Source organism: Eschrichtius robustus, chromosome 3 (genome assembly GCF_028021215.1).
Source record: "Eschrichtius robustus isolate mEscRob2 chromosome 3, mEscRob2.pri, whole genome shotgun sequence".
In the NCBI taxonomy this organism is placed as follows: domain Eukaryota; kingdom Metazoa; phylum Chordata; class Mammalia; order Artiodactyla; family Eschrichtiidae; genus Eschrichtius; species Eschrichtius robustus.
This window is the reverse complement of record NC_090826.1, coordinates 16,487,075-16,505,459: the sequence shown is the minus strand read 5'-3', so window position 1 is coordinate 16,505,459 and position 18,385 is coordinate 16,487,075. Positions and strand designations below refer to the sequence as shown.

Below are 18,385 nucleotides of genomic sequence, written 5' to 3'. Positions count from 1 at the left end.
CCTCTAGGTGTAAGGTTAGATTGTTTACTTGAGATTTTTCTTGTTTCTTTAGGTAGGCTTGTATAGCTATAAACTTCCCTCTTAGAACTGCTTTTGCTGCATCCCATAGGTTTTGGGTTGTCGTGTTTTCATTGTCATTTGTCTCTAGGTATTTTTTGATTTCTTCTTGATTTCTTCAGTGATCTCTTGGTTATTTAGTAACGTATTGTTTAGCCTCCATGTGTTTGTCTTTTTTACGTTTTTTCCCTGTAATTCATCTCTAATCTCATAGCATTGTGGTCAGAAAAGATGCTTGATATGATTTCAATTTTCCTAAATTTACTGAGGCTTGATTTGTGACCCAAGATGTGATCTATCCTGGAGAATGTTCCGTGCGTACTTGAGAAGAACGTGTAATCTGCTGTTTTTGGATGGAATGTCCTATAAATATCAATTAAATCTATCTGGTCTATTGTGTCATTTAAAGCTTCTGTTTCCTTATTTATTTTCATTTTGGATGATCTGTCCATTGGTGTAAGTGAGGTGTTAAAGTCCCCCACTATTATTGTGTTACTGTCAATTTCCTCTTTTATGGCTGTTAGCAGTTGCCTTATGTATTGAGGTGCTCCTATGTTGGGTGCATATATATTTATAATTGTTATATCTTCTTCTTGGATTGATCCCTTGATCATTATGTAGTGTCCTTCTTTGTCTCTTGTAACATTCTTTACTTTAAAGTCTACTTTATCTGATATGAGTATAGCTACTCCAGCTTTCTTTTGATTTCCATTTGAATGGAATAGCTTTTTCCATCCCCTCACTTTCAGTCTGTATGTGTCCCTAGGTCTAAAGTGGGTCTCTTGTAGACAGCATATATATGGGTCTTGTTTTTGTATCCATTCAGCCAGCCTGTGTCTTTTGGTTGGAGCATTTAATCCATTCACGTTTAAGGTAATTATCGATATGTATGTTCCTATGACCATTTTCTTAATTGTTTTGGGTTTGTTTTTGTAGGTCCTTTTCTTCTCTTGTGTTTCCCACTTAGAGAAGTTCCTTTAGCATTTGTTGTAGAGCTGGTTTGGTGGTGCTGAATTCTCTTAGCTTTTGCTTGTCTGTAAAGCTTTTGATTTCTCCATCAAATCTAAATGAGATCCTTGCCAGGTAGAGTAATCTTGGTTGTAGGTTCTTCCCTTTCATCACTTTAAGTATATCATGCCACTCCCTTCTGGCTTGTAGAGTTTCTGCTGAGAAATCAGCTGTTAACCTTATGGGAGTTCCCTTGTATGTTATTTGTCGTTTTTCCCTTGCTGCTTTCAATAATTTTTCTTTGTCTTTAATTTTTGCCATTTTGATTACTATGTGTCTCGGCGTGTTTCTCCTTGGGTTTATCCTGTATGGGACTCTCTGTGCTTCCTGGATTTGGGTGGCTATTTCCTTTCCCATGTTAGGGAAGTTTTCGACTCTAATCTCTTCAAATATTTTCTCTGGTCCTTTCTCTCTCTCTTCTCCTTCTGGGACCCCTATAATGCGAATGTTGTTGCGTTTAATGTTGTCCCAGAGGTCTCTTAGGCTGTCTTCATTTCTTTTCATTCTTTTTTCTTTAGTCTCTTCCGCAGCAGTGAATTCCACCATTCTGTCTTCCAGGTCACTTATCCGTTCTTCTGCCTCAGTTATTCTGCTATTGATTCCTTCTAGTGTAGTTTTCATTTCAGTTATTGTATTGGTCATCTCTGTTTGTTTGTTCTTTAATTCTTCTAGGTCTTTGTTAATCATTTCTTGCATCTTCTCAATCTTTGCCTCCATTCTTATTCCAAGGTCCTGGATCATCTTCACTATCATTATTCTGAATTCTTTTTCTGGAAGGTTGCCTATCTCCACTTCATTTAGTTGTTTTTCTGGGGTTTTTTCTTGTTCCTTCATCTGATACATAGCCCTCTGCCTTTTCATCTTGTCTGTCTTTCTGTAACTGTGGGTTTTGGTCCACAGGCTGCAGGATTGTAGTTTTTCTTTTCTCTGCTGTCTGTTCTCTGGTGGTTTAGGCTGTCTAAGAGGCTTGATGGGAGGCTCTGGTGGTGGGTAGAGCTGACTGTTGCTGTGGCGGACAGAGCTCCGTAACACTTTAATCCACTTGACTGTTGATGGGTGGGGCTGGATTCCCTCCCTGTTGGTTGTTTTGCCCGAGGCAACCCAACACTGGAGCCTACCTGGGTTCTTTGATGGGGTTAATGGCAGACTCTGGGAGGGCTCACGCCAAGGAGCACTTCCCATAACCTCCGCTGCCAGTGTCCTTGTCCCCACGGTGAAACAGAGCCACCCCCCGCCTCTGCAGGAGACCCCCCAACACCAGCAGGTAGGTCTGGTTCAGTCTCCCCCAGGGTCACTGCTCCTTCCCCTGGGTCCCGATGCGCACACTACTTTGTGTGTGCCCTCCAAGAGTGGGGTCTCTGTTTCCCCCAGTCCTGTCAAAGTCCTGCAATCAATTCCCACTAGGCTTCAAAGTCTGATTCTCTAGGAATTCCTCCTCCCGTTGCCGGACCCCCAGGTTGGGAAGCCTGACGTGGGGCTCAGAAGCTTCACTCCAGTGGGTGGACTTCTGTGGTATACGTGTTCACCAGTCTGTGAGTCACCCACCCAGCAGTTATTGGATTTGATTATACTCTGATTGCGCCCCTCCTACCGTCTCACTGTGGCTTCTCCTCTGTCCTTGGACGTGGGGTATCCTCCTTGGTGAGTTCCAGTGTCTTCCTATCTATGATTGTCCAGCAGCAGTTGTGATTCTCGTGCTCTCGCAAGAGGGAGTGAGAGCACGCCCTTCTACTCCGCCATCTTGGTTAATCTAACCTACTTCTGGTTTTTAATGAATGCATTAAATACATATCCTTATAGGATTTATCACATGATTTGTTTCTTTACTTACTGTGATTTTCTTTCTATTGGAACTCCTAAGGACAAGGGCTATTTCATTTTTAAAGCTTAATACAGTGCCTGACAGAGCATTGATGCTTAGTCAGTGTTGACTGTATGTCAGAGGAGGTAAAATTAGGAATCATATCAAATTGGTTTGTATTACGGTTATCTGTCCTGTCCTTTATATTCTGTCCTAACATTAGCAGACCCATTATTAAACAAAACAAAACAACTTTTGTTATATGTCAGTTATACCTCAGTTAAAAAAAATAATTAACCAGTCTAAAAAAATATCTGTTTTGGGCCTTCTTCTGTGTGGTGCTAGGTCTGTATTGATCCTAGGACTGCTGAAATTAGGTTGATTGTCTTTCAGTCACCTTTTGTCTTTAAAATTCTGAGATTCTCACTTTCGTTTAGTTTTAGTTTAGGACATTACTAATTCATCTTATGATAATCTTGTTTGTTCTTTTATAATTCTGAGCAGAGAAATTAGCCATATAGATTCCATTGAGAGGGTGAGCACTGTCTTGAATATGCAACAATTAATACTGACCAAATAGATCCAGAAATAAATTTAGCTTTGGTTTTTGCCCCCTGGTTTATAAATTCACACTTTTTCATATTTTCATTTGCTAGTTTTCATAATTAGCTTAGAGACTACCTGAAACTTTGATATGAACCTACTTCTAAATTTATCTTCTCTAGCCCTGACTCCTCTTCTGAGCTTAGATTCAGATATTGAACTGGCTACTTATCACTTCCATTTGGATATCTAATAGGCATATATTGCTTTTGATTACCCTTTCCCCTAAATCTGCTCTCCCTATCTCACATGAATATCTCCACCCACTTAATATTTCAAGCCATAAACTTAAAAGCCATCCTGTATTTCCATAATTATTATCACTTTATATTATATATTTTAAAAATTATTAAATGTGTTACGATTATCTTATTACCTTCAGCTAGGATGTAAACTCCATGAAGACAGAGATTTTAGAGTCTTATTCACCTAAATTTGTCTCCCATGTACCAGTGCATGGCATACAATTTGTTCTCAGTAAATGTATATTAAATAAGTGAATCAGTCAATCCTCATTCCCTCTGTCCCTTCCGTTCAGTCAAATCAGTAACAAATCTGTTGGCTCTGCCTCTAATATACAACCCAAATTGGTCCACTTCTTTTCATCTTTATTTTTACTGTTCTAAGCTACCATCAATTTTGGCCTAGCTTATTGTGATAGCTTTTAAACTAATGTGTTTCCATTCTTGTACTCTTCAATTCTTTCTTTTCACAAAGCAACCAAAATGATCTTTGGAAAACATCAGATCTGGTCATGCTCCTGCTTAAAATTTCCAATAGTGGGACTTCCCTGGTGGTCCAGTGGTTAAGAATCCGCCTTCCAATGCAGGGGATGCAGGTTCGATCCCTGGTCGGGGAACTAAGATCCCACATGCCGTGGGGCAACTAAGCCTGCGTGCCGCAGCTAATGAGGCTTTGCGTGCCACCACTAGAGAAGCCCGCGCGCTGCAATGAAGACCCAGCGCAGCCAAAAAAAAAAAAAAAAAAAAGAGAAAAATTTCCATTAGCTTTCTATTACACTTAGAATAATATCCCAAGTCCTTACCATGCCTACAAGCCCTTAAGTAATATTGCCTCTGCTGCCATCTCTTTTTAGCCTGATGATGGGGGGACTATCCCCGACCCCCCACTTGTAACAGTTTAGTCACTCCCATTTCTTGACCTTGTCAAGATCTCAGGGTCTTATATTACACCTGTTGTTTTCTCTGCCATGTGAGGTCTTTTCCTAGTTTTTGTTATTGCTATGTAACAAATCACCACAGAATTAACAGCTTAAAATAGCACCCATTTATTACTTCACAGATTCTGTGGGTCTGGGCTAGCAGGGTCCTCTGCTCAGGACCATGCTGAAATTAAAGTGTTGGCAAGGACTGGAATCTCATGTAAGGCTTGGGGTTCACGTCCATACCCATTAGGATAGTTGGAAGAATTTATTTCCTTGTAGTTGTTGGACTGAGGTCCCTGTTTTCTTGCTGGCTGTTGGCTAGGAATTGCTCTCAGCTCCTAGAGGCTACCTTTGGGTCCTTGCTATGTGGCCCTCGCATAACCTGTAAGTCAGCTTAGTCTTTAAGAAAGCAGGAGAGGGGCTTCCCTGGTGGCGCAGAGGTTGAGAATCTGCCTGCCAATGCAGGCGACACGGGTTCGAGCCCTGGTCTGGGAAGATCCCACATGCCACGAAGCAACTAGGCCCGTGAGCCACAACTACTGAGCCTGCGCGTCTGGAGCCTGTGCTCTGCAACAAGAGAGACTGCCATACTGAGAGGCCTGCGCACCGCGATGAAGAGTGGCCCCCGCTTGCCGCAACTAGAGAAAGCCCTTGCACAGAAACGAAGAATCAACACAGCCAAAAATAAATATAAATAAATAAATTAATTAAAAAAAAAAAAAAAGCAGGAGAGTACCTCTCTGATTCACTGTGTTTTAAAGAGCTCACCTAATAAGTTCAGACACACCCAGGATAATCTCTTTCTTGATTAACTTGAAGTCAACTGTGTAGTGACCTAGCCATAGGAGTGATATTTCATCATATTCACTGGTATCTTAAGGGGAAGGAATTATATAGGGTACCTGCACCAGAGACAGGAATATTGAGAGGCATTTTAGAATTCTGCTTGCAACAATTTGTCCTCTGGCCCTGAAGGATTCACACTTGGTATGCTGATTGTTACCTTTTATACCTAGACATGTTTGGAGGCCAGGTGTTTTTTTCTTAGTTTTATTCTATTGTTACTGATCTGTGGTAGGTACTCAACTGTTAACATTGAAAAAGCAGCTAATCTGCTTTTCTTTCTCTTGTTTCCATTGCCAATTAATAAATATGAAAAGAAACAGTCTTCAGAATTGAACCCAGTACTACAGAGTCCATGATAGAACTGATGACTTAAAAAAAATGCACAACATGAGAGTTGCAAGTTAAGTTTTATTTGGGGCAAAACTGTGGACTGCAGCCCGGGAGACAGCATTTCAGATAGCTCTGAGAGACTGCTCCAAAGAGGTGATGGCGGGAGCCGGGTAATATAGAAGTTTTGGAACAAAGGGCAGGTAGTCTGAACAGCAAAAGATTATTGTTAATTAAAGAAAACCAGATATCTCAAGTTAAGGAATTTAGCGCTTTTCTGTGTATGGGAGGATGCAAGAGACCGGGCTCACTGAAATCATTCCTTTGGTATGCACCTCAGCTTTCTGGGGCCAGTATCCTGTGTTTTCACATCCTGAGTTTCCTCAGGGCTCATGTAGGGAGTGGTTACAGTCTGATGGCTGCTAGATGGCAGGTTTTTTTTTTTTTTTTTAATATTTATTTATTTATTTGGCTGCATTGGGTATTGGTTTGCGGCACGCAGGATCTTGGATGTAGCATGTGGGATCTTTCGTTGTGGTGCATGGGCTCTTTGTTGCGGCGCGTGGGCTTCTCGCTAGTTGTGGTGAGCAGGCTCCAGAGCTAGCGGGCTTGGTAGTTGCGGCGCGAGGGATCTCTCTCTCTCTTTTTTTAAAAAAAGATTTATTTGTTTATTTATTTTATTTGGTTGCACCGGGTCTTAGTTGCGGCAGGCAGCCTCCTTAGTTGTGGCATTCGAACTCTTAGTTGTGGCATTTGAACTCTTAGTTGTGGCATGCACGTGGGATCTAGTGCCCTGACCAGGGATCGAAGCTGAGCCCCCTGCATTGGGAGCGCAGAGTCTTATCCACTGTGCCACCAGGGAAGTCCCATGAGAGCTCTCTTAGTTGTGGCCCACGGGCTCTAGAGTGCGTGAGCTCAGTAGTTGTGGCACTCGGACTATCGTGGTTGTGGACCATGGGCTCTAGATCGCGCTAGCTCAGTAGGTTGCGGTGTGTGGGTTTAGTTGCCCCGTGGCATGTGGGATCTTAGTTCCCTGACCAGGGCTCGAACCCGCGTCTCCTGCATTGGAAAGGGGATTCTTAACCACTGGATCACCAGGGAAGTCCCGGCAGGTAGTCTTTTCGGCCCTGAGTTTCCTCAGGGCTCACTGGCTCACATTGGAGGGCTGCAGATGTTGATGACTGTGACATCCTTTGTTTAAATATTACATTTATCAGAACTGTCCATGATAGCATCTGTTTGCTTGAGTATTTAAGTATTACTGGAATCCTGAAATTGCCTTTTTTTTTAATGTGAAAAACAACTTGAATATCTGAAGTTCCATATGGTTCAACCTAATAAGTGTAGCTAAGAGTAGAACAAAGAGGAAAGTCACTCACTTTCTCTTTTTCTTGGTTATGGGAGGGGATTGGCAGTGATAATGTCAGAGAGACTTTGAAAAATGTCATGATACATAGTAAAATCTTCTAGTATCCACTGTAATGTTCGTTTTTAGTTGACTAAACCAGCTTTTATTTATTTCCCAATATCTGTAATTAAAAATATCTCTAGATACTGGGAAATAAATGACCTGAAGGAAGAACTAGGATGATATATATGAAAAACTAATCAGAAGGAGAAACTACTTATCCATTCAGCTGCTAGAGGATCTCATATAGAGTATTGAAATTAACCAAGTAAGAAAAGCTTTGGAATCTTTCCAGTCTACCAGAAATTGAACTTGGTCATTTCCATGTGGGAATTGCAGCTGTTGGAATGCTTTTAGATGACTTCACTAAATAAACTTCATCTTGGGATAAAAAGTTAAGGGATGGCTTCTCAGACATAAACCGTGTGCCCTTTTAACCTTTATATTAATCATTTTTTGCTGAAAACATTAATATTTCTTGATAGGAATCCTTTGTAATTCTTTTAATAAAGATTTAATTATTGTGTGTTTTTAAGTGCTATGTTTTCATTGCATATATTGTGCAATATATGCATATATTATGTAGGTGCAATGAATAAAGATATAATACTTTATATATGTGTATATAATGTTTAACAATATATCTGTATTCATTCAATGACTATTTGTCTAGAATTCAGTCACAGGTCTATACGTGAGTACTTCCTTAACACAGAAAGTTTATTCTCTCTAGATTTGCTGATTGGAAAATTCAGAATAAATTCATCAGAGCTTTACTGTTCTTATTTTTTTTTCTTTACCCTATTCCTTCTGTTGGTACATAAAGTGGGAGAGGTGGAAGAACACCATGGCAGTGTATAAGACATTCAGAGCAAATGTGCGTGCCTGCTTATTGTATAATAAAGATAATGTCTCTTTCTGGAGCAAAAGACAGCATGCTTACTGCCCATTATAAAAGATTCAAGTTCCCTAAGTGCAGTGTTCTTTCAGGTAATGCAAGTCACCATATGTGCACTTGTCATCTGGCCCTCTTTGTGTTGCCCTGGGACTCAGGTTCAAAGTGTGGCGCAAAAATGCTCATACTCTGGCTACTGCTGTTGCTGAAAGTAATAAATAGTCCTTTGTTTTGTCAAAAAAAAAAAAAACCCGGAAAGTTCATATTTGGTGATGATCATGAGGTACCCCTAGAGCCAGATTCACACACTGGCTGCCTGTATACTTTTTTTTTTTTTTTTTTAATGCCTGTGTACTTAATCTATAGATGTGCTTTATTTGGCTTGTACAGTGTTTTGGAGGTCAGGAAAATTTCATGTAAAAATCTTTATTTTTAGTTTTTCTTGAAAACTTGGAAGATACTGCATGGCTTATTTCCTGAATGGCAGCACTTGGCTTCAGCTCAGTATCTGAGTATCTACTGCCCTATGGGGGATGGGTATTCTGTCCAGTTCTCCATAGTCCCTACTTCCTGTTGCTTAAACCTGGCCATTTTCCCCCCACATCTGTTTCCCACATGGTATTTTCATTGCTCCGGGGTCATTAGAGAATGATCATGTTCAGGAAACTTTAATTTTTAAATTACTATTATTTGAAAATTATAGTTTATGTATTATAGCCTTTAATTGGCCAGAATATTTTTTCAAATCAGGTGATTTAGGGCTGAATAAATCAACTTTAAAAAAAATTTATTATTATTTATTTCATTTATTTATTTTTGGCTGTGTGGGATCTTTGTTGCTGCGCAGGCTTTCTCTAGTTGCATCGAGCGGCGGCTACTCTTCGTTGCGGTGCATGGGCTTCTCATTGTGGTGGCTTCTCTTGTTGCGGAGCATGAGTTCTAGGGCGCATGGGCTTCAGTAGTTGTGGCGCACAGACTCAGTAGTTGTGGCTCGTGGGCTCTAGAGCGCAGGCTCAGTAGTTGTGGTGCACGGATTTAGTTGCTCCGCAGCATGTGGGATCTTCCCGGACCAGGGCTCAAACCCGTGTCCCCTGCATTGGCAGGCGGATTCTTAACCACTGCGCCACCGAGGAGGCCCTCAACTTTATACTTACTGACTCATCTTAATTTCCATGACCTTTATGGTTTAGCTTTAAACTTTCAAAAGATTCTTCGAGTTACATTGGTCAGCAACCACCAAATATCATTGATTTTATAGGAGATGATTTTAGGTAGAACTCTTGAATGAAAATTTACTAGCTAGCTGAAGTTTCCACTAAGATAAAATTTTAGAGGTTTTCTTTTAATTTATTTTCTTTTCATATTCTTACTCCTCTTGTAGAACAGCAATATAACTAGTACCAGTGTAACTAGTATTTTACCCCAGGTCCTACCTAAGTAATTTGCTTGTTTTGGTCTGTAAGCTTTTTTAGGGAGTGGAAGAGGATTATAACATACCTGCATAGAAGTGCATAAAACATAAAAGTAGAGTTTAACAAATAATTTTAAAGCAAAATCTGTGTCTCACCTCCCAGGTGTAAAAAAATAAAACATAATGTGGCCTTACCTGATCTTAACTCCTTGTCTTCCCAATATGTCTGCCTTAAAAAAAAAATCCTGCTCTTATTTACAGTGTTGCCATCCATTTATGCATTTCTAAATTAGTATAGTCAAGTTTTGTTTGTTTTGGAACTTTTTTGGAATCATACTCTGTAGTCTTCTGTGTTCTCTTTCACTCAGTATCATTAATGAGTGTCATTCAAGTTGTGATGTGTTGCTGTAGTTTTAAATTTGATTTCCATGTAGGAAAATATTTCATTATTGATCCATTCTCCTGCTAGTGAATGGCTGTGTTATTTCCAGTTTTTGGTAGTAAGAACAATGCAACTATGGACATTTTTGTACACGTACCTTGGTGCACATTTTCCTATTTCTCGCAAATGTATACCTAGGAAGAGCTAGGTTATAGGGTATGCTTGTTTTCAAGGTTACTAACTAATGCCAAATTCTTTCCCAAAGAGCTTATACCAATTTACATTTCCACCAGCATATGAATGAGAATTCTGGATGCTCTACATTATTGCCAATGCAAAACTATAATATCCATAAAAAGTAAATGTTTCTTGGGCATATAATCTTTTAAACTTAAATACAGGACACACACACACACACACACTCTGCATACCACAAAATGGTTGATTAATTTTGCTTAAGGTGAATATTGCATAAAAGACAAAAATCTTTTTAGCTTTGGAGGTGGTTAAGTAGTTGCCATAATTAGCTATTTTATACTTCTACTCCCAGCCTCCATAATTGAGATGGTACTAATAATAAATAATGGGAAAACATGTTTTTTTCCCCTTTACCTGAGAACTTCTTGTCACTACCTTCAAAGGACATGGATTATAACAGTATGATCTGAAATGGAATAAGTTAGCCAGAGAGGAGAAGAAACTGTAGCCAGAGACTAGAAAATTCAATAATCATTCATCTAGGAATATTTTGAAAGAAGATATTCAAAGTTTCATGTAACTTTGAATTTTATCCTCAACAACCTCATTAGCCCTTGTGCCATTTCCTTGGGATAGGGTTGTGTTACCTACTTATATTTTGTATAATTTCTAATTGAAGATGGTATACCTTTTTCCCGGGCAAAGGCAGTAAGTTCTATAGTACACTAAAAGCAAGCATGTAGTACGTAATGCAGTATGACACTTGTAATAGGGGGTCTTTTTGAATTAAATAGATCACAGTGAAGGCCAGAGATTTATTGCATGTAGTAGCTTTTTTTGGGAGAATTTTTAAGAATGACATGATTCTCCTATTATTATGATACAGATTTATTTTCTTTGGTTTGCTTTTATTAGTAGAAACCTCCAAATTTGGGAGGGAATACTCTACTAGAATATACAATACCAAAGGATTCCTGCAATTTGCCTACCCCTTTAGGAACAGCAGAGAATGCATACTTCAGGGATATTTGCCTATGAAGGTTGCTTTTCACTGGTGCTTGCTTTAAGGAAAATTTTAATGTTAGCAGTAGCATGTGCTTTGGCTAAATGCCTTTTCTCCTTTTGTCAAACATCTGTATTTCATGGGGTGATAACAATATTCTAAAAAGTGCACTTAAGCAGTTTTCAGGGAAACATGAACACTAATCTTTTTGTTTTTTTAAATATTTGTGTATTTATTTTTTTATCTTTGGCTGTGTCGGGTCTTAGTTGTGGCACGTGGGATCTTCGTTGTGGCATACGGGATCTTTTGTTGCAGCACACAGGCTCTTCTTCCTTACGGTACACGGGCTTCTCTCTAGTTATGGCGCCCGGGCTCCAGAGCCCGTGGGCTCTGTAGTTTGTGGCACGTGGGCTCTCTACTTGCGGTGTGGTGAACACTAATCTTTATCTGAAATCATTGATTTACTTATTTTGGTCTTTGTCAGTAGAATATAGAAGAATCTCTTTGTAGTTCTAAAGGGTGTATCTTTTCTTTTTTTTTTTTTTTTTTAATAATCTTGGCAGTTTTTTGTTTTTGTTTTTGTTTTTTTTTAAATTCTATAGCTACTTTATTTATTTATTTATATTTATTTTTGGCTGTGTTGGGTCTTCGGTTCGTGCGAGGGCTTTCTCTAGTTGCGGCAAGCGGGGGCCACTCTTCATCGCGGTGCGGGGACCGCTCTTCATCGCGGTGCGCGGGCCTTTCACTATCGCGGCCCCTCCCGTTGCGGGGCACAGGCTCCAGACACGCAGGCTCAGTAGTTGTGGCTCACGGGCCCAGCTGCTCCGTGGCATGTGGGATCTTCCCAGACCAGGGCTCGAACCCGTGTCCCCTGCATTAGCAGGCAGATTCTCAACCACTGCGCCACCAGGGAAGCCCTATCTTTTCTTTTTTACTCTTGATTGTTTCACATATTCATTTCAATTGGTGGCAGTTCACATCTATGTATTTTTTATGTCTTTAGTTATGTTACTTTATTTTCTTGTTATTTGCTATTTCTACCTTTTTTGCTCTCATATATTTAAGTTCCTAGTTTTTGAGGTAAGATTATTTCTTCAGGGTATGTATTCCAAAATGGAATCATTCTTTGGGTGTGGTTTTAAGGCAGCTGTGATGCATTGCTCTGTAGTTCTGGGGACATGGTAAACCCATTCACAGTATCCTGTCTATGTCCTGTTTCCTTAGATCCTTGGCAATATTGGGGTGAAGTTTTTTAAAAAAAACTTATTATTTGTGTTATTTGTGATATGCATGTAGTAATATATTTTATTTATTTTTAAATTTTATTGAAGGATAGTTGATTTATAATGTGTTAATTTCTGCTGTATAGCAAAGTGATTCAGTTATACATATACATTCTTTTTCGTATTCTTTTCCATTGTGGTTTATCACAGGATATTGAATATGCTTCCCTGTGCCATATAGTAGGACCTTGTTTATCCATTCTATATATAATAGTTTGCATCTGCTAACCCCAAACTCCTACTCCATCCCTCCCCAAACCCCCTCCCTCTTGGCAACCACAAGTCAGTTTATATCTGTGAGTCTGTTTCTCTTTCATAGATATGTTCATTTGTGTTGTATTTTAGGTTCCGCATATAAGTGATATCATATGGTGTTTGTCTTTCTCTTTCTGACTTACTTCACTTAGTATGATAGTCTCTAGGTTCGTCCGTGTTGCTGCAAATGGCATTATTTCATTCTTTTTAATGGCTGAGTAATATTCCATTGTGTGTGTGTGTGTGTGTGTGTGTGTGTGTGTGTGTGTGTGTGTGTGTATACCACATCTTCTTTATTTCCATGTCTTGGCTGTAGTAAATAGTGCTGCTATGAACAAAGGGGTGCATGTATTTTTTTGAATTATAGTTTTATCTGGGTATATTCCCAGGAATGGGATTGCTGGATCATATGACAACTCTATTTTTAGTTTCTGAAGGCACCTCCATACTTATTTCCATAGTGGCTGCACCAATTTACATTCCCAGCAACAGTGTAGGAAGGTTCCCTTTTCTCCACACCCCCTCCAGCATTTGTTATTTGTAGACTTTTTAATGATGACTATTCTGACTGGTGTGAGGTGATACCTCATTGTAGTTTTGATTTGCATTTCTCTAATAATTAGCAATGTTGAGCATCTTTCCATGTGCCTATGAGCCATCTGTATGTCTTCTTTGGAAAAATGTCTATTTAGGTCTTATGCCCACTTTTCAATTGGGTTTTTTTTTGTTATTCAGTTGTATGAGCTGTTTGTATATTTTGGAAATTAAGCCCTTGTTGGTTGCATCATTTTGCAAATATTTTCTCCCAGTCTGTAGGTTATCCATATTGTTTATGGTTTCCTTTGCTGTGCAAAAACTTATAAGTTTGATTAGATCCCATTTGTTAATTTTTGCTTTTATTTCTATTGCCTTTGGTGGACTGACCTAAGAAAACATTGGTACGGTTTATGTCAGAAAATGTTTTGCTTGTGTTCTCTTCTAGGAGTTTTGTGATGTTGTGTCTTATATTTAAGTCTTTAAGCCATTTTGAGTTTATTTTTGTGTATGGTATGAGGGTGTGTTCTAACTTCATTGATTTGCATGCAGCTGTTCAACTTTCCAACACCACTCTTGCTGAAGAGACTGTCTTTTCTCCATTGTATATTCTTGTCCCCTTTGTTGAAGATTAACTGACCATAGGTGTGTGAGTTTATTTCTGGGCTCTCTGTTCTGTTCCATTCATCCATATATCTGTTTTTTGTTCCAATACCACACTGTTTTGATTACTGTAGCTTTGTAGTGTTGTCTGAAGTCTGGAGGGTTATGCCTCCTGCTTTGTTCTTTTTCCTCAGGGTTGCTTTGGCACTTCTGGGTCTTTTATGGTTCCATATAAATTTTAGGATTATTTGTTTTAGTTATGTGAAAAGTTTCATGGGTAGTTTGATAGGGATCAAACTAAGTCTGTAGATCGCTTTGGGTAGTATGGCCATGTAATAGTATCTTTTAATATTCATTTATTCTTAATAGCAATTTGAAAAACATTTTTCCATATTATGATTTTTTGCCCTGGGTAAATTTAATCTTTGATTGTTTTATCAGAATGAATTGGAGAATTGACCTGACATTTTGTATAGCTAACTTCTTTCACTTTATTTCATTGTGCAAATTTTTTTCCTAAAGTTAAAAATATGTGTCCATTTTGATGCTTTGCTTTAGTAGAATATCAAAATAATTTATTCTAAAGCATGTGAAATAAGAATATGAATTTATAAAGCCTTGTTGGTGAGAAATTTGCTTGTAAGAACTCTTCATTTCTGGTTATTAATTTTCTAAAGTAGATGTTTAGATAACATTCTGACTTTTATCCTTTGAAAAATTGCCCTGATGAGATTTATAAATGCTATAACATTTCATGGTAAACCTCATGCCCTTATAAATGTAATTTTCACTCCAAATTGGAAACAAAGTTTTTCAAGGAAATCATAAAGCTATTTAAAAAGCAGGGAAGAAATTAAATACAATTAATTTCAGTTTTAAACTTTGGTCACATTTTAGCATATTCATGTCTCTTACTAGCCTGTAAGCTTTTGACTGTAGTTAGTTCTCCGTGAGTCCATTTTATTTCAGCTTTGGGAACAGGTAGCTGAGACTTTAGGCATTTATGTCTGTTTTAGATAGACATAATGGATTCTAGGGTTAGATTATCAGGGAGTAGACTTTCTTCAGAGCCTCTGACTGATTGATTGAATTCCAGGAAAATCTAATGTCATTTGGAGACCACTTTCATTTCTCCCTGGGTAGAGTTTTTAACTCTGTGGTAGAATTCAGGGGATCTAAGAACTTGGGTAAAATAGCTAATTGACTGTTGAACTATATTAGAAAATAAAAATGATAGGAAAAAAAAGAAACACCTGCATGCTTTCTTTTAAGATCTTTGTGTATCTTCTTACAGATCTTTTTAATATGACATGTATACTTGTGAGTATATTATATATATGCACACATATGTAGATGTAGATACACATATAGAAATATGTATGCATGTACATGTATATTTAGATGTACTTTTTTAAAAACAAAAATGAGATAATGCTCTATAAGTAACTTTTTTTGGTTCAGGTTTATTGAGGTATAATTTACCTAAAGTAAAATTCACCTTTTTTAGTATACAGTTCTGTTAGTTTTGACAGGCACAAAGAGATATGTAATCTGCACTACAGTCATGATACAGAACAGTTATGTCATCCCCCCAGAATCTCCCTGTGCCCCTTTCGTAGTTATCCTCTTCCCTTGTAATCATTTATTTCTTTTTAGTTCCTTTTACAAAATATCATATAAATGGCATCGTACAGTATGTAGTTTCTAGTCTGGCGTTTTTCATTTAGCATAGTTTTTCCTTTAAGATTTTTAGTTTTAGGTGTGTTTCAAGAATCTTTTATCAAGTGGATGAAAATATTCATGTCGTTTTTTCTAGGAATTTCATTTGTTCAATTTTGAAATTTTAAGCCTTTAGTCAGTCTGGCACTTACTTTAGTATAAAGTGAGACAGATACTTCCATATTTAAAAAATTAGCTACTTTGGCAATATTTATTAAGATTGAGTTACTAATACTCTTACTAAATTGATTTCCTCACAGGTAACACAAGTAGCAAGACAGCCGGGACCCCCGACCCCTTCCCCTTACTCAGCACATGAAATAAACAAGGGGCATCCAAATCTTGCGGCAACGCCCCCGGGACATGCATCGTCCCCTGGACTCTCTCAAGTAAGAAAAACCTTTTTTTTTCCTAAAAGAAATTTCCACGTCAGAGCTGACTTTCTATTTTTCTTTTTTAAAAAAATTATTTATTTATTAATTTATTATTTATTTCTGGTTGCATTGGGTCTTTGTTGCCGTGCACGGGCTTTCTCTAGTTGCGGCAAGCGGGGGCTACTCTTCGTTGCGATGCACAGGCTTCTCACTGCGGTGGCTTCTCTTGTTGTGGAGCATGGGCTCTAGGTGCGTGGGCTTCCGTAGTTGTGGCTCACGAGCTCTAGAGTACAGGCTCAGTAGTTGTGGTACACGGGCTTAGTTGCTCCATGGCACGTGGGATCTTCCCGGACCAGGGCTCGAACCCGTGTCCCCTGCATTGGCAGGCAGGTTCTTAACCACTGTGCCACCAGGGAAGCCCGAATTTCTATTTTTCTAAAGCAAACTTTTAAGCAAACATACAACATTACTTGAAGAGTAATTTCTATTTTCTCTCATACATTTTTTTAGACACACCTCCCATGATAGTGACTACTAATAGTGTTACACATTTCATTTGTGGAGTCATTCAAAATAAACTGTCAGTGATATTTAGTTTTCCTTTTTGTTGTTTTAGAAATTAGAGTATGACTCTATGAAGTTCATTAAAAATCTCATAAAGCACTTGTTTGCCTTTCAATGTGTAATCTGTTAGTCTCCCTTTTCGCTTTTTTTTTTTTTTTTTCCCCCTCCCATGTCCCTTTTCGCTTTTTGGTGGAGGTTATTTTCTACTTTCGTAAAAGATATGGCTGTCTTTCCCTCTTAGTATTGATAATTTTAGAGTGCTTTTTTGTTTGTTTGGTTTTATAAGTAGATTATTGGAATTTGTTAGGCTTAAAATTTTGTTGAACTGTTAAAGAATAGTGAACTCCTTAGTTTATTTCCAAGTAACAGGCACAGGAGACACCGAAACTGTTTTAAGAAGATGTCGCTGTGGGTCCCCTGCATTTTAAGCCATTTCCAAGAAATCTTTCAGCTTGTACCAACTCACCATTACATGCTTATTTGGTCTTCCTTGTGGTTAAGAGTGGGGTAGAGTTAAGAAGTCTCTTACTGGAATGTAGAGAGAGTCAAGCCAATAACCTTGAACCAAGCTGTTTGAGATTGTCAGTATTTACACGTACGAAACATTCCTTTTAATAATGAAAATTAATATTATAACATTATTTTCAATTTGGGCTTTTATATTTTAGGTCTTTAAGAGCTTGAATAATAAGAGGAAGAATTACTGAAAATAATGCTAAAAGCTGGTGATTATAAGTTAAGGGTTGATTAATGATAGTTTAAACTATAGAATGTTTGGAGAAGAAATGTACAACTTGCCAAAGCATGATTGAAATAGCGCTATTCAGGAATATGTAAATTAATTTGGGCTTAGTACTATACTTAAACTCGGTCTAAATCATTCTTGTTTAACTTTGAGTTTTAAAAGTAAAATATGTCAAAATGAATTCTTAATTGTTTAGGATGAGTTTCTAGTGTTGGTTTTCACGGCACTGAACAGAACCACCCACGCTATTAGTCAGGTATGTTGGTCTGAGTCTCAGGAGGAAAGAAAAACTGTAGTAAGTTGAATAGGGAAAGTTTAATATAAAGGATTATTAAATATAATAGGGGATTGGAGTACTGAGGGATTGGCTAATAAGAAAGAAAACTCTAAATGATATAAAAATTACAAATATAAGGAGTAGCTGCTTCTCCTGGGGCCAAGATGGAGTCCCCATGGAAGAGCCTTCTTCTCCACCCTGTTACCAGAGAGTGCATGGCTGTGGCATACCTTATAGTAGAGAAGTCATTGTGGTGTCATACCAGTGGAACGTGCTAGAAATCCTTCTTCTGGAATTTGCTGGAAATTCATCTTACGGAGTGTTGAGGAAAGCTGGCTTCTGTAGCACCGGTTCCTTTAGCAAAGAGCTGCTGCAGTGCACAATGGCTAGAGGCTCCTTATAGCATCTCTGCCATAGGCACTTCAGGTAACCTTGAATCTGCTGGATCACAGGTCCCATGTGGTAGAGCAGCTTGTGTTACAGCCTAAACTTACTGCAGAGCCTCCTTTTGTCCTTTCTCTCAATCAAAATTGGAAACCTCCCAGATGACTTTGTAGGTAGGTCGAGGTGTATCACACTCAAATGTAATGTATGTTCTCTCCAAAATCTAAAAAAGGCCTGTCCAACCTTGTGCCTCTTTATTTCACGCTACTGTTAGGAGACTGCTCCCCCCACCTTGGGCTGAGATCTGGCATGATGTGGTTCTCTGAATGGTAGAGAAGTTGCTGTGGTGCCACATCAGTGGAACTTACTAGAAATCCACCCTCTGGAACTTTCCAGAATTCTGCCTTCTAAGGTGCTGAGGGAAAACTCTTCACAGGGCTGTTTCTTCTAGGAGGCACTCTGCTGCAAAATGGCTTGAGAGGGTACCAGGGGTAGCTGTTAGTTACTGGGTACTGCTGGCTGCTGCACATTGCAGCAGAATCC

The 18,385-nt window shown here is 38.6% G+C and overlaps 1 protein-coding gene across 11 annotated transcripts in view; it reads left to right on the top strand.

Moving 5' to 3' along the window:
* Positions 1 to 18,385, top strand: part of EIF4G3 (eukaryotic translation initiation factor 4 gamma 3) — a 389,134-nt gene that overhangs the window by 123,076 nt on the left and 247,673 nt on the right. For 10 of the 11 annotated variants that reach the window (XM_068539095.1, XM_068539087.1, XM_068539088.1 and 7 more), the window contains one exon: positions 15,759 to 15,887. The exons of the other annotated variant lie outside the window; for it this stretch is intronic. The gene's annotated coding sequence lies outside the window, so the exon portion shown is untranslated. The remainder of the gene's footprint in view (positions 1 to 15,758; positions 15,888 to 18,385) is intronic. 11 annotated transcript variants of the gene reach the window in all.